We start from the raw sequence: 14,455 nt of genomic DNA on the forward strand, positions 1-14,455 counted from the left end.
CTTAGTTTTCCAGGGGATATGTTCTTCCAGGACAACAGCTTTGATTTGAACTTTACTATTCACTGGGAAATGTTTACTTAGAAAACAGGACTATGCAACATTGAATACAGGCTTAGTTAGCAATGCACGTTTGTGTACATTAGAGAACTGGAAAAAATCACATGATATTCACGATGAGTTTTCAATGAGAAATGTAAGATTCCAAGATGTCCTACTCTTTGAATTCCCTGGGATTTTTCAAGAGCAACTGTTCCTACCAGATAACCGGTGAATGGAACTGTGAATTACCCGGAATGTATGACAGGAAATGACCATCCTACTCCTTAGGATCATAGGTCATTGAATCCGCTCTTACTTTTCAAAGTGATTGTTTACTGTACACAGTTTTCAACGGGAAACATTCTCACTAGTCACACAGTTCTGCCCTTTCAATCACTTTTGGTTTTCAACAATATTCAATGGGAAATGTTCACTTAGAAAACAGGACTACGCAATATTGAATACAGGCTTAGTTAGCAGGGGGAAAGGTTACTGTGTAGATAACTACACAAAAACATGACCTTTCTGATGAGTTCTCAATGAGAAACGTAAGGGTCCAAGCTGTCCTACTCTTGGAATTCAACGCTATTTTTCAATAACAAATGATCCTACCAGATAACCGGTGAATGTAACTGTCAATTACCCTCAGTTTATGATGGGAAATGAGCTTCCTCCTCCATAGGATCATAGATCCATAAATTCCCTCTTACTGTTCAAGGAGAATTGTTTATTGTACACAGTTTTCAATGGGAAACATTCTCAGTATTCACACAGTTCTCGTCCTTTGAATTCATGTTTGTTTTCAACAGGAAATGTTCCTAGTATATAACCTCTGATAGAACTTTGAAATCAATCTTAGTTTACCGTTGGCAATTTCTTCATAATGAAATTACAGACCATTGAATTCGCTGTTAGTCTTCAGTGAGAAACATTCAATTCAAACAGCGGGACTACAGAATTTTGAAGTCATGGATAGATTTCACTGGGCAAATGAATATGAATATTATACCCAATTGAAGTACAGAACTCGAACTTCTCTGTTAGTTTTCTTGCAGCACCTATGTTGGTATTAAAGCAGCTTCTAATCTTTTCAGTTCCCAGGTAGTTTTCATTAGTAAATGATCCTAGTACATAAACGGCTAAAATAACCTTGCATTCACTCTTCGTTTTCTAGGGGAAAATTTCTCCCTAGAAAACAGGTTTACAGAACGTTGAATTGAACTTTACTATTCATCGGGAAATGTTCCCTTAGAAAACAAGACTAAGCAACCCTGAATACAGGCTTAGTTAGTAATGCGGATTTCTTTAGAATAGAAAACAGGACAGAAACAAATGACATTCATGATGAGTTTGCAATGAGAAATTTAAGAATCCAAGATGTCCTAGTCTTTGAATTCCCTGGGATTTTTCAATAGCAAATGTTTGTACCAGATAACCGGTGAACGGAACTGTCAATTATGCTGAGTTCAACGGGAAATGACCTTCCTATCAATAGAATCATAGATCGTTGCATTCACTCTTACTTTTCAAAGAGATTGTTTATTGTACACAGTTTTCAACGGGAAATATTCTCACTAGTCACATAGTTCTTTGAATCACTGTTGGTTTTCAACAGGAAATGTTCCCAGCATATAACCTCTGATGGAACTTTGAAATCACTCTTAGTTTACCATTTGAAATGTTCTTCCTAATGAAATTACAGAACATTTGATTCACTGTTGATATTCCATGAGAAAGCTTCATTTCAAACAACAGAACTACATAACACTGAAATAAAGTTGGAATTACAAAACTTGAACTTCACCGTTAGTTTTCGAGGACAAACCTTGTTGGTACTCAAGCACCTTCTAATCTTTTCAGTTCATGGTTAGTTTTCATTAGCAAATGATCCTAGTACATAACCGGCTAAGAGCACATTGAATTCACTCCTAGTTTTTCAGGGGATAAGTTCTTCCAGGACAATAGCCTCAGAGAATATTGAAGTAAACTTTACTATTCATTGGGAAATGTTCACTTAGAAAACAGGACTATGCAATATTGAATACAGGCTTAGTTAGCAGGGGGAAAGGTTACTGTGTAGAAAACTACACAAAAAAATGACCTTTCTGATGAGTTCTCAATGAGAAACGTAACGATCCAAGCTGTCCTGCTCTTGGAATTCAATGCTATATTTCAATAGCAACTGATCCTACCAGAGAACCGGTGAATGTAACTGTCAATTACCCTCAGTTTATGATGGGAAATGAGCTTCCTCCTCCATAGGATCCTAGATCCATGAATTCCCTCTTACTATTCAAGGAGAATTGTTTATTGTACACACTTTTCAATGGGAAACATTCTCAGTATTTACACAGTTCTGGCCCTTTGAATTCATGTTCATTTTCAACAGGAAATGTTCTGATAGGACCTTGAAATCAATCTTAGTTTCCATTGGCAATTTCTTAGTAATGAAATTACAGACCCTTGAATTTGTTGTTAGTCTTCATTGAGAAACGTTCATTTTAAACAGCAGGACTACAGAACTTTAAATTCAGTGATAGATTTCACAGGGCAATTGACTATTATACACAATTGAACTACAGAACTCGAACTTCTCTGTTAGTTTTCTTGCAATACCTATGTTGGTATTAAAGCAGCTTCCAATCTTTTCAGTTCCCGGTTAGTTTTCATTAGTACATTATCCTAGTACATACACGGCTAAAATAACGTTGCATTCACTCTTAGTTTTCCAGGGGATAAGTTCTCCCTAGAAATCAGGTTTATGGAACGTTGAATTGAACTTTACTATTCATCTGGAAATGATCCCTTAATAAACAAAACTATGCAACCTTGAATACAGGCCTAGTTAAGAATGCGGATTTGTTTAGAGTAGATAACACGACAGAAACACATGACATTCACGATGAGTTTGCAATGAGAAACGTAAGAATCCAAGAAGTCCTCCTCTTTGAATTCCCTGGGACTTTTCAATAGCAAATGTTTGTACCAGATAATCGGTGAACGGATCTGTCAATTACCATGAGTGTATGACGAGTAATGACCTTCCTACTCCATAGGATCATAGATCGTTGAATTCGCTCTTACTTTTCAAAGAGATTGTTTATTATACACAGTTTTCAACAGGAAGCATTCTCACTAGTCACACAGTTCTGCCCTTTGAATCACTGTTGGTTTTCAACAGGAAATGTTCCCAGCATATAACCTCTGATGAAACTTTGAAATCACTCTTAGTTTACCATTGCAAATGTTCTTCCTAATGAAATTACAGAACATTCGATTCACTGTTGATATTCAGTGAGAAACCTTCATTTCAAACAACAGAACTACATAACACTGAATTCAAGTTAGAATTACAGAACTCGAACTTCACCATTAGTTTTTGAGAGCAAACCTTGTTGGTACTCAAGCACCTTCTAATCTTTTCATTTCATGGTTAGTTTTCCTTAGCAAATGATCCTAGGAGTTAACCGGCTAAGAACACAGTGAACTCACTCTTAGTTTTCCAGGGGATAGGTTCTTCCATAACAACAGCTTCAGAGAATACTGAATTGAACTTGACTATTCATTGGGAAATGTTCACTTAGAAAACAGGACTATGCAACATTGAATACAGGCATAGTTAGCAATGCAGATTGGCTTACACCAGAGAACAGTACAAAACTACATGACATTCACGATGAGTTTTCAATGAGAAACGTAAGAATCCAAGATGTCCTACTCTTTGAATTCCTTGGGATCACTCTTTGTATACCATTGCAATTGTTCTTCTTAACGAAATTACAGAACATTTGATTCACTGTGGATATGCAGTGAGAAAACTTCATTTCAAACTACGGAACTACATAACTCTGAATTTAAGTTAGAAACTGCAGGACTACAGAACATTGAATTCAAGGATAGATTTCACCGGCCTATTGAATATTATACACAATTGATTACAGAACGTTTCTCACAGAATTCGAACATTGAAGCCAATGGTCTGTAATTTCATTACGAAGTAATTTCCAGTGGTAAATTAACATTGATTTCAAAGTTCTATCAGAGGTTATATACTAGGAACATTTCCTGTTGAAAAAGAACATGAATTCAAAGGTCCAGAACTGTGTGAATTCTGAGAATGTTCCCCGTTGAAAACTCTGTACAATAAACAATTCTCCTTGAAATGTTAGATGGAATTTATGGATCTATGATCCTATGGAGGAGGAAGCTCATGTCCCATCATAAACTGAGGGTAATTGACAGTTACATTCACCCGTTATCTGGTAGGATCAGTTGCTATTGAAAAATAGCATTGCATTCCAAGAGTAGAACAGCTTGGATCTTTACGTTTCTCATTGAGAACTCATCCGAAAGGTCATGTTTTTGTGTAGTTTTGTACACAGTAAGCTTTCCCCCTGCTAACTAAGCCTGTATTCAATGTTGCATAGTCCTGTTTTCTAAGTGAACATTTCCCAATGAATAGTAAAGTTCAATTAAATATTCTCTGAAGATGTTGTCCTGGAAGAACGTATCCCCTGTAAAACTAAGAGTGAATTCAATGTGCTCTTAGCCGGTTATGTATGAGGATCATATGCTAATGAAAACTAACCATGAACTGAAAAGATTAGAAGGTGCTTGAGTAGCAGCAAGGTTTGCCCTCGAAAACTGCGGTGGAGTTCGAGTTCTGTAATTCTAACCTGAATTCAGTGTTATGTAGTTCCCATGTTTGAAATGAAGGTTTCTCACTGAATATCAACAGTGAATTGAATGTTCTGCAATTTCATTATGAAGAACATTTGCAATGGTAAACTAAGAGTGATTTCAAAGTTCAATCAGAGGTTATATGCCTGGAACATTTCCTGTTGAAAACCAACAGTGATTCAAAGGGTAGAACTGTGTGACTAGTGAGAAAGTTTCCTGTTGAAAATTGTGTACAATAAACAATCGCTTTGAAAAGTAAGAGCGAATTCAACGACCTATGATCCTACGGAGTAGGAAAGTCATTTCCCATCATAAACTGAGGGTAATTGACAGTTCCCTTCACCGGTTATCTGGTAGGAACAGTTGCTATTGAAAAATCCCAGGGAATTCTAAGAGTAGGATATCTTGGCTTCTTATGTTTCTCATTGAAAGCTCATCGTGAATGTCATGTGTTTTTGTCCTGTTCTCTAGTGTAAGCAAATCTGCATTGCTAACTAAGCCTGTATTCAATGTTGCATAGTCCTGTTATCTAAGTGAACATTTCCCAATGAATAATAAAGTTCAACTCAATATTCTTTGAAGCTGTTGTCTAGGAAGAACGTATCCACAGGAAATCTGAGTGAATTTAATGTGCTATTAACCGGTTATATACTCGGATCGTTTGCTAATGAAAATTAACCATGAACTGAAAAGATTTGAAGGTGCTTGAGTACCAACAATGCTTGCCCTCGAAAACTAACGGTGAAGTTCGAGTTCTGTAATTCTAACCTGAATTCAGTGTTATGTAGTTCCGCTGTTTGAAATGAAGGTTTCTTACTGAATATCAACAGTGAATCAAATGTTCTGTATTTTCATTAAGAAGAACATTTGCAATGGTAAAGTCAGAGTGATTTCAAAGTTCCATCAGAGGTTATATGCTGGGTACATTTCCTGTTGAATACCAACAGTGATTGAAAGGTCTAGAACTGTGTGACTAGTGAGAATATTTCCCGTTGAAAACTGTGTACAATAAACAACCTGTTTGAAGAGTAAGAGCGAATTCAACGATCTATGATCCTATGGAGTAGGAAGGTCATTTCCCGGCATAAACTCAGGGTAATTGACAGTTCCATTCACCGGTTATCTGGTAGGAACAGTTGCTATTGAAAAATCCCAGGGTATCTAAAGAGTAGGACATCTTGGCTTCTTATGTTTCTCATTGCAAAGTCATCGTGAATGACATGTGTTTCTGTCCTATTTTCTACTCTAAACACATCCGAAGCCTGTATTCAAGATTACATATTCCGGTTTTCTAAGTTAACATTTCCCAATGAATAGTAAAGTTCAATTCAACGTTGCGTAAACCTGTTTTCTAGGGAAAACTTATCCCCTGGAAAACTCAGATTGAATGCAATGTTCTTTCAGCCGGATATGTACTAGGATCATTTACTAATGAAAACTGACCGTGAACTGAAAGATTAGAAGCTGCTTCAATACCAACATAGGTGGTGCAAGGAAACTAACAGAGAAGTTCGAGTTCTGTAATTCAATTGTGTATAATATTCAATTGCCCTGTGAAATCTATCCCAGAATTCAAAGTTCTGTAGTCCTGCTGTTTGAAATGAACGTTTCTCACTGAAGACTAAGAGCGAATTCCATGTTCTGTAATTTTATTATGAAGAAATTTCCAATAATAAACTAAGATTGATTTTAAAGTTCTATCAGAGGTTATATACCAGGAATATTTCCAGTTGAAAACGAACATGAATTCAAAGGGCCAGAACTGGGTGAATACTGAGAATGTTTCCCATTTAAAACTGTGTACAATAAACAATTGTCCTTGAACAGTAAGGGGCAATTCATGGATCTATGATCCTATGGAGGAGGAAGCTCATTTCCCATCATAAACTGAGGGTAATTGACAGTTATATTCACCGTTTATCTGGTAGGATCAGTTGCTATTGAAAAATAGCATTGAATTCCAAGAGTAGTACACATTAGATCCTTATGTTTCTCATTGAGAACATCTCAGAAAGGTCATGTTTTTGTGTAGTTTTCTATACAGTAACATTTCCCTCTGTGAACTAAGCCTGCATTCAATGTTGCATAGTCCTGTTTCTAAGTGAACATTTCCCAATGAATAGTAAAGTTCAATTCAATATTCACTGAAGCTGTTGTCCTGGAAGAACGTATGCTCTGGAAAACTAAGAGTGAATTCAATGTGCTTTTAGCCCGTTATATACTAGGATCATTTGATAATGAAAACTAACCATGAAGTGAAAAGATTAGAAGGTGCTTGAGTACCAAAAAGGTTTGCCCTCGAAAAATAACGGTGAAGTTTGAGTTCTGTAATTCTAACCTCAATTCAGTGTTATGTAGTTCCGTTGTTTGAAATGAAGTTTTCTCACTGAATATCAACAGTGAATCGAATGTTCTGTAATTTCATTAAGAAGAACATTTGCAATGGTAAATTAAGAGTGATTTTAAAGTTGCATCAGAGGTTATATGTGGGGAACATTTCCTGTTGAAATCCAACAGTGGTTCAAAGGGCTAGAACTGTGTGATTAGTGAGAATATTCCTGTTGAAACCTGTGTAAAATAAACAATGTCTTTGAAAAGTAAGAGCAAATTCAATGATCTATGATCATATGGAGTGGGAAGGTGATGTTCCGTCATAAACTAAGGGTAACTGACAGTAACATTCACCGGAAATCTGGTACGAACAGTTGCTATTGAAACATCCCAGGGAATTCAAAGAGTAGTATATCATGGATGCATAAATTTCTCATTGAAAAATCTTCGTGAGTGTCATGTGTTTCTCTCCTGTCTTCTACTCTAAACAAATCCGCATTCCTAAATAAGCCTATATTCAAGGTTGCATAGTCCTGTTTTCTAAGGGAACATTTCCCGATGAATAGTAAAGTTCAATTCAACGTTCCATAAACCTGTTTTCTAGGGAGAACTTATCCCCTGGAAAACTAAGAGTGAATGCAATGTGCTATTAGCCAGCTATATACTAGCATTTACTAATGAAAGCTAAGCGTGATCTGAAAAATTTGGAAGCTGCTTCAATACCAACATAGGTGGTGCAGAAAACTAACAAAGAAGCTCAAGTTCTATAATTCGATTGTGTATAATATTCAATTGCCCTGTGAAATCTATCCCTGAATTCAAAGTTCTGTAGTCCTGCTGTTTGAAATGAACGTTTATCACTGAAGAATAACAGCGAATTCAATGTTCTGTAATTCCATTACATACAACATTCCAATGGTAATCTAAGATTGATTTCAACGTTCTATCAGAAGATATATGCTAGCAACATATCCTGTTGAATACGAACATGAATTCATAGGGCTAGAACTGTGTGAATACTGAGAATGTTTCCCGTTGAAAACTGTGTACAATAAACAATTCTCTTTCAAAAGTAGTAGCAAATTCAACGTTCTTTGATTGTATTGTGTAGGAAGCTGAATTAACGTGTTAATGTAAGCATAATTGATAGTGTCATTCAGCAGATATCTGGTAGGATCAGTTGCTATTGAAAAATCCCAAAGAATTGAAAGAGTAGGACATCTTGGATTCTTTCGTTTGTCATTGAAAACTCATCGTCAATGTCATGTTGTTCAGTCCTGTTCTCTACTGTAAACAAATCCGCTTTCCTAACTAAGCCTGTATTCAAAGATGCATAGTCCTGTTTTCTAAGTGAACATTTCCCAATGAATAGTAATGTTCAATTCAACGTTCTGTAAACCTGTTGTCTAGGAAGAACTTATGCTCTGGAAAACTAAGAGTGAATGCAATGTGCTCTTAGCCGGTTATGTACTAGCATAATTTCTTAATGAAAACTAACCGTGAACTGAAAGGATTAGAAGCAGCTTCAATGCCAAGATATGTTGTGCAACAAAACTAACAAAGAAAGTTGAGTTCTGTAATTCAATTGTGTATAATATTCAATTGCCCTTTGTAATCTATCCCTGATTTCAATGTTCTTTAGGCCAGCTGTTTTAAATGAACTTTTCTCACTGAAGACTAACAGCGAATTCAATGTTCTGTAATTTCATTACAGACAACATTCCAATGGTAATCTAAGATTGATTTCAAAGTTCTATCAGAAGTTTTATGCTTGGAACATTTCCTGTTGATATGAACATGAATTCAAAGGGCTAGAACTGTGTGCATACTGAGAATGTTTCCCGTTGAAATCTGTCTACAATAAAAAATTCTCTTTCAAAAGTAGGAGCGAATTCAACGTTCTATGATCATATTGTGTAGGAAGCTCAAATCCCATCTTAATGAAAGCGTAATTGACAGTGTCATTCACCGGTTATCTGGTAGGATCAGTTGCTATTGATAATTCCCAAGGAATTCAAAGAGTAGGACATCTTGGACTCTTGCGTTTGTCATTGAAAACTCTTCGTGAATGTCATGTTGTTCAGTCCTGTGGTCTACTGTAAACAGATACGCTTTTCTAACTGATCATGTATTCAATGTTGCATAGTCCTGTTTTCTAAGTGAATGTTCCCAATGAATAGTAATGTTCAATTTATCATTCCGTAAACCTGTGGTGTAGGAAGGATTTATCCCCTGGAAAACTAAGAGTGTATGAAATGTACTCTTAGCCGGTTATGTACTAGCATCATTTACTAATGAAAACTAACCATGAACTGAGAAGATTAGAAGCTGCTTCAATAGCAAAATAGGTTGTGCAAGAAAACTAACAGAGAATGTCGAGTTATGTAATTCAATTGTGTAATATTCAATTGCCCTTTGAAATCTGTCCCTGAATACAAAGTACAGTTGTCCCGCTGTTTGATATGAACGTTTCTCACTGAAGACTAACAGTTAATTCAATGTTCTGTAATTTCATTATAGACAACATTCCAATGGTAATCTAAGATTGATTTCAAACTTATATCAGAAGTTATATGCTCGGAATATTTCCTGTTGAAAATGAACATGAATTCAAACTGCTGGAACTGTGTGAATACTGAGAATGTTTCCCCTTGAAAACTGTGGACAATAAACAATTCTATTTCTAAAGTAGGAGCGAAATCAACATTCTATGATCTTATTGTGTAGGAAGCTCAATTCCCGTCTTAAAGTAGCGTAATTGACAGTTTCATTCACCGGTTATCTGGTAGGATCTGTTGCTATTGAAAAATCCCAAGGAATTCAAAGAGTAGGACATCTTGGATTCTTTCGTTTGTCAGGTAAAAGTCATCGTGAATGTCATGTTGTTCTGTCCTGTTCTCCACTGTAAACAAATAGGCTTTCCTAACTAAGCCTGTATTCACTGTTGCATAGCCGTGTTTTCTAACTGAACATTTCCCAATGAATAATAATGTTCAATTCAACGTTCCGTAAACCTGTTGTCTGGGAAGAACCTATCCTCTGGAAAACTAAGAGTAAATGCAATCTGCTATTAGACGGTTATGTACTAGCATCATTTACTAATGAAAATTAACCGTGAAGTGAAAAGATTAGAACCTGCTTCAATACCAACATAGGTTGTGCAAGAAAACTAACAGAGAGAGTCGAGTTCTGTAATTCAACTGTTTTTAATATTCAATTGCCCTTTGTAATCTATCCCTGATTTCAATGTTCTGTAGTCCAGCTGTTTGAAATGAACTTTTCTCACTGAAGACTAACAGCAAATTCAATGTTCTGTAATTTCATTACAGACAACATTCCAATGGTAATATTAGATTGATTTCAAAGTTCTATCTGAAGTTATATGCTTGGAACATTTCCTGTTGAAAACGAACATGAATGCAAAGGCCTGGAACTGTGTGAATACTGAGAATATTTCCCGTTGAAAACTGTGCACAATAAACAATTCTCTTTCAAAAGTATGTGCAAATTCAACGTTTGTGATAGTATTGTGAGGTAAGGTCAATTCCCGTGTTAATGTAAGTGTAATTGACAGTGTCATTCAGCGGATATCTGGTAGGATCAGTTGCTTTTGAAAATCCCAAAGAATTGAAAGAGTAGGACATCTTGAATTCTTTCGTTTCTCATTGAAAACTCATCGTGAATGTCATGTTGTTCAGTCCTGTTCTCTATTGTAAACAAATCCGCTTTCCTAACTAAGTCTGTATTCAATGATGCATAGTCCTGTTTTCTAAGTAAACATTTCCCAATGAACAGTAATGTACAAGTCAACGTTCCATAAACCTGTTGTCTAGGAAGACCTTATGCTCTGGAAAATTAAGAGTGAATGCAATGTGCTCTTAGCCAGTTGTGTACTAGCATCATTTCCTAATGAAAACTAACCGTGAACTGAAATGATTAGAAGCTGCTTCAATGCCAACATAGGTTGTGCAACAAAACTAACAAAGAAGGTTGAGTTTTGTAATTCAATTGTGTATAATATTCAAATGCCCTTTGAAATCTATCCCTGAATTCAAAGTTCTGTATTCCTGCTGTTTGAAATGAACGTTTTTCACTGAAGACTAACAGCGAATTCAATGTTCTGTAATTTCATTACAGACATCATTCCAATGGTAATCTAAGATTGAATTCAACGTTCTATCAGAAGTTATATGCTCAGAACATTTCCTGTTGAAATGAACATGAATTCAAAGGGTTAGAACTGTGTGAATACTGAGAATGTTTTCCATTGAAATATGTCTACAATAAAAAATTCTCTTTCAAAAGTAGGAGTGAATACAATGTTCTATGATCGTACTGTGTAGGAAGCTGAATTCCCATCTTAATGAAAGCGTAATTGACAGAGTCATTCACCGGTTATGTGGTAGGATCAGTTGCTATTGACAAATCCCAACGAATTCAAAGAGTAGGATATCTTGGATTCTTGCGTTTGTCATTGAAAACTCTTTGTGAATGTCATGTTGTTCAGTTCTGTGCCCTACTGTAAACAAATACGCTTTTCTAACTGATCATGTATTCAATGTTGCATAGTCCTGTTTTCTAAGTGAATGTTCCCAATTAATAGTAATGTTCAATTTATCGTTCCGTAAACCTGTTGTCTTGGAAGAAATTATCCCCGGGAAAACCTAGAGTGAATGCAATGTGCTATTAGCCGGTTATGTACTAGCATCATTTACTAATGAAAACTAAGCATGAACTGAAAAGATTAGAAGCTGCTTCAAGAGCAAAATAGGTTGTGCAAGAAAACTAACAGAGAAAGTCGAGTTATGTAATTCAATTGTGTATAATATTCAATTGCCCTTTGAAATCAATCCCTGAATACAAAGTACTGTTGTCCCGATGTTTGAAATGAACGTTTCTCACTGAACACTAAAAGTTAATTCAATGTTCTGTAATTTCATTACAGACAACATTCCAATGGTAGTCTAAGATTGATTTCAAACTTATATCAGAGGTTATATATTCAGAACATTTCCTGTTGAAAACGAACATGAATTCAAATGGCTGGAACGGTGTGAATACTGAGAATGTTTCCACTTGAAAACTGTGAACAATAAACAATTCTATTTCTAAAGTAGGAGCGAAATCAACGTTCTATGATCTTATTGTGTAGGAAGCTCAATTCCCGTCTTAAAGTAGCGTAATTGACAGTTTCATTCACCGGTTATCTGGTAGGATCAGTTGCTATAGAAAAATCCCAAGGAATTCACAGAGTAGGACATCTTGGATTCTTTCGTTTGTCAGGTAAAAGTCATCATGAATGTCATGTTGTTCTGTACTGTTCTCTACTGTAAACAAATAGGCTTTCCTAACTAAGCCTGTATTCACTGTTGCATAGCCCTGTTTTCTAACTGAACATTTCCCAATGAATAATAATGTTCAATTCAACGTTCCGTAAACCTGTTGTCTAGAAAGAACCTATCCCCTGGAAAACTAAGAGTGAATGCAATGTGCTATCATCCACTGATGTACTAGCATCATTTACTAATGAATTATAACCATGAACTGAAAAGATTAGAAGCTGCTTCAATGCCAGCATAGGTTGTGCAACTAAAGTGACACAGAAAGTCCAGTGCTGTAAGACAATTGTGTATAATATTCAATTGCCCTTCGTAATCTATCCCTGATTTCAATGTTCTGTAGTCTAGGTGTTTGAAATGAACTTTTCTCACTGAAGACTAACAGCGAATTCAATGTTCTGTAATTTCATTACAGACATCATTCCAATGGTAATCTAAGATTGATTTCAGTGTTCTATCAGAAGTTATATGCTCAGAACATTTCCTGTTGAAAACGAACATGAATTCAAAAGGCTAGAACTGTGTGAATACTGAGAATGTTTCCCGTTGAATACTGTGTACTAAACAATTCTCTTTCAAATGTAGGAGCGAATTCAACGTTCTATGTTTGTATTATGTAAGAAGATCAATTCCTGTCTTAAAGTAAGCATAATTCACAATTTCATTCAACGGTTATCTTGTAGAATCAGTTGCTATTGAAAAATCAAAGGGAATTCAAAGAGTAGGACATCTTGGATTCTTTCATTTCTCATTGAAAACTCATCGTGAATGTCATGTTGTGCTCTCCTGTTCTCTACTGTAAAAAAATCCGCTTTCCTAACTAAGCCTGTATTGAATGTTACCTAGTCCTGTTTTGTAATTGAACATTTCCCAATGAATAGTAGTGTTCGATTCAACGTTCTGTAAACCCTTTGTCTAGGAAGAACTTATCCCCAGGAAAACTAATAGTTAATGCAATGTGCTATTAGCCGGTTATGTACCAGCATCATTTACTAATGAATTCTAACCATGAACTGAAAAGATTAGAAGCTTCTTCAGTGCCACCATAGGTTGTGCAAATAAACTGACACAGAAAGTCCTGTTCTGTAAGACGATTGTGTATAATATTCAATTGCCCTTTGAAATCTATCCCTGAATTCAAAGTTCTGTAGTCCCACTGTTGGAAATGAACGTTTCTTACTGAAGACTAACAGCCAATTCAATGTTGAGTAATTTCATAACAGACAACATTCCAATGGTAATCTAAGATTGATTTCAGTATTCTATCAGAAGTTATATGCTCAGAACATTTCCTGTTGAAAAGGAACATGAATTCAAAGGCCTGGAACTGGGTGAATACTGAGAATGTTTCCCATTGAAAACATATACAATAAAAAATTCTCTTTCAAAAGTAGGAGCGAATTCAACGTTATATGATCGTATTATGTAGGAAGCTCAATTCCCGTCTTAAAGTAAGCGTAATTGACAGTGTCATTAACCGGTTACCTGGTAGGATCAATTGCTACTGAAAAATCCCTAGGAATTCAAAGTGTAGGACATCTTGGATTCTTTCGTTTCTCATTGAAAACTTATCGTGAATGTCATGTTGTTCTATCCTGTTCTCTGCTGTAAACAAATCCGCTTTCCTAAATAAGCCTTATCCAATGTTGCTTGGTCCTGTTTTCTAAGTAAACATTTCCCACTGAATAGTAATGTTCATATCAACATTCCGTAAACCTCTTGTCTAGGAAGAACTTATCCCTTGGAAAAGTAAGATTTAATGCAATGTGATGTTAGCCGGTTATGTACTAGAGTCATTTACTAATGAAAACTAACCATGAACTGAAAAGATTAGAAGCTGCTTCAATACCAACATGGGTTGTGCAAGGAAACAAACAGATAAAGTTGAGTTCTGTTATACAATTGTGTATAATATTCAATTGCACTTTGAAATCTACCCCTGAATTCAAAGTTCTGTAATCCTGCTGTTTGAAATGAACGTTTCTCACTGAAGACGAACAGCGAATTCAGTGTTCTGTAATTTCTTTATAGGCAACATTCCTATGGTAATCTAGGATTGATTTCAA

Source organism: Jaculus jaculus, chromosome 10 (genome assembly GCF_020740685.1).
Source record: "Jaculus jaculus isolate mJacJac1 chromosome 10, mJacJac1.mat.Y.cur, whole genome shotgun sequence".
NCBI classification, from domain to species: Eukaryota; Metazoa; Chordata; class Mammalia; order Rodentia; family Dipodidae; genus Jaculus; species Jaculus jaculus.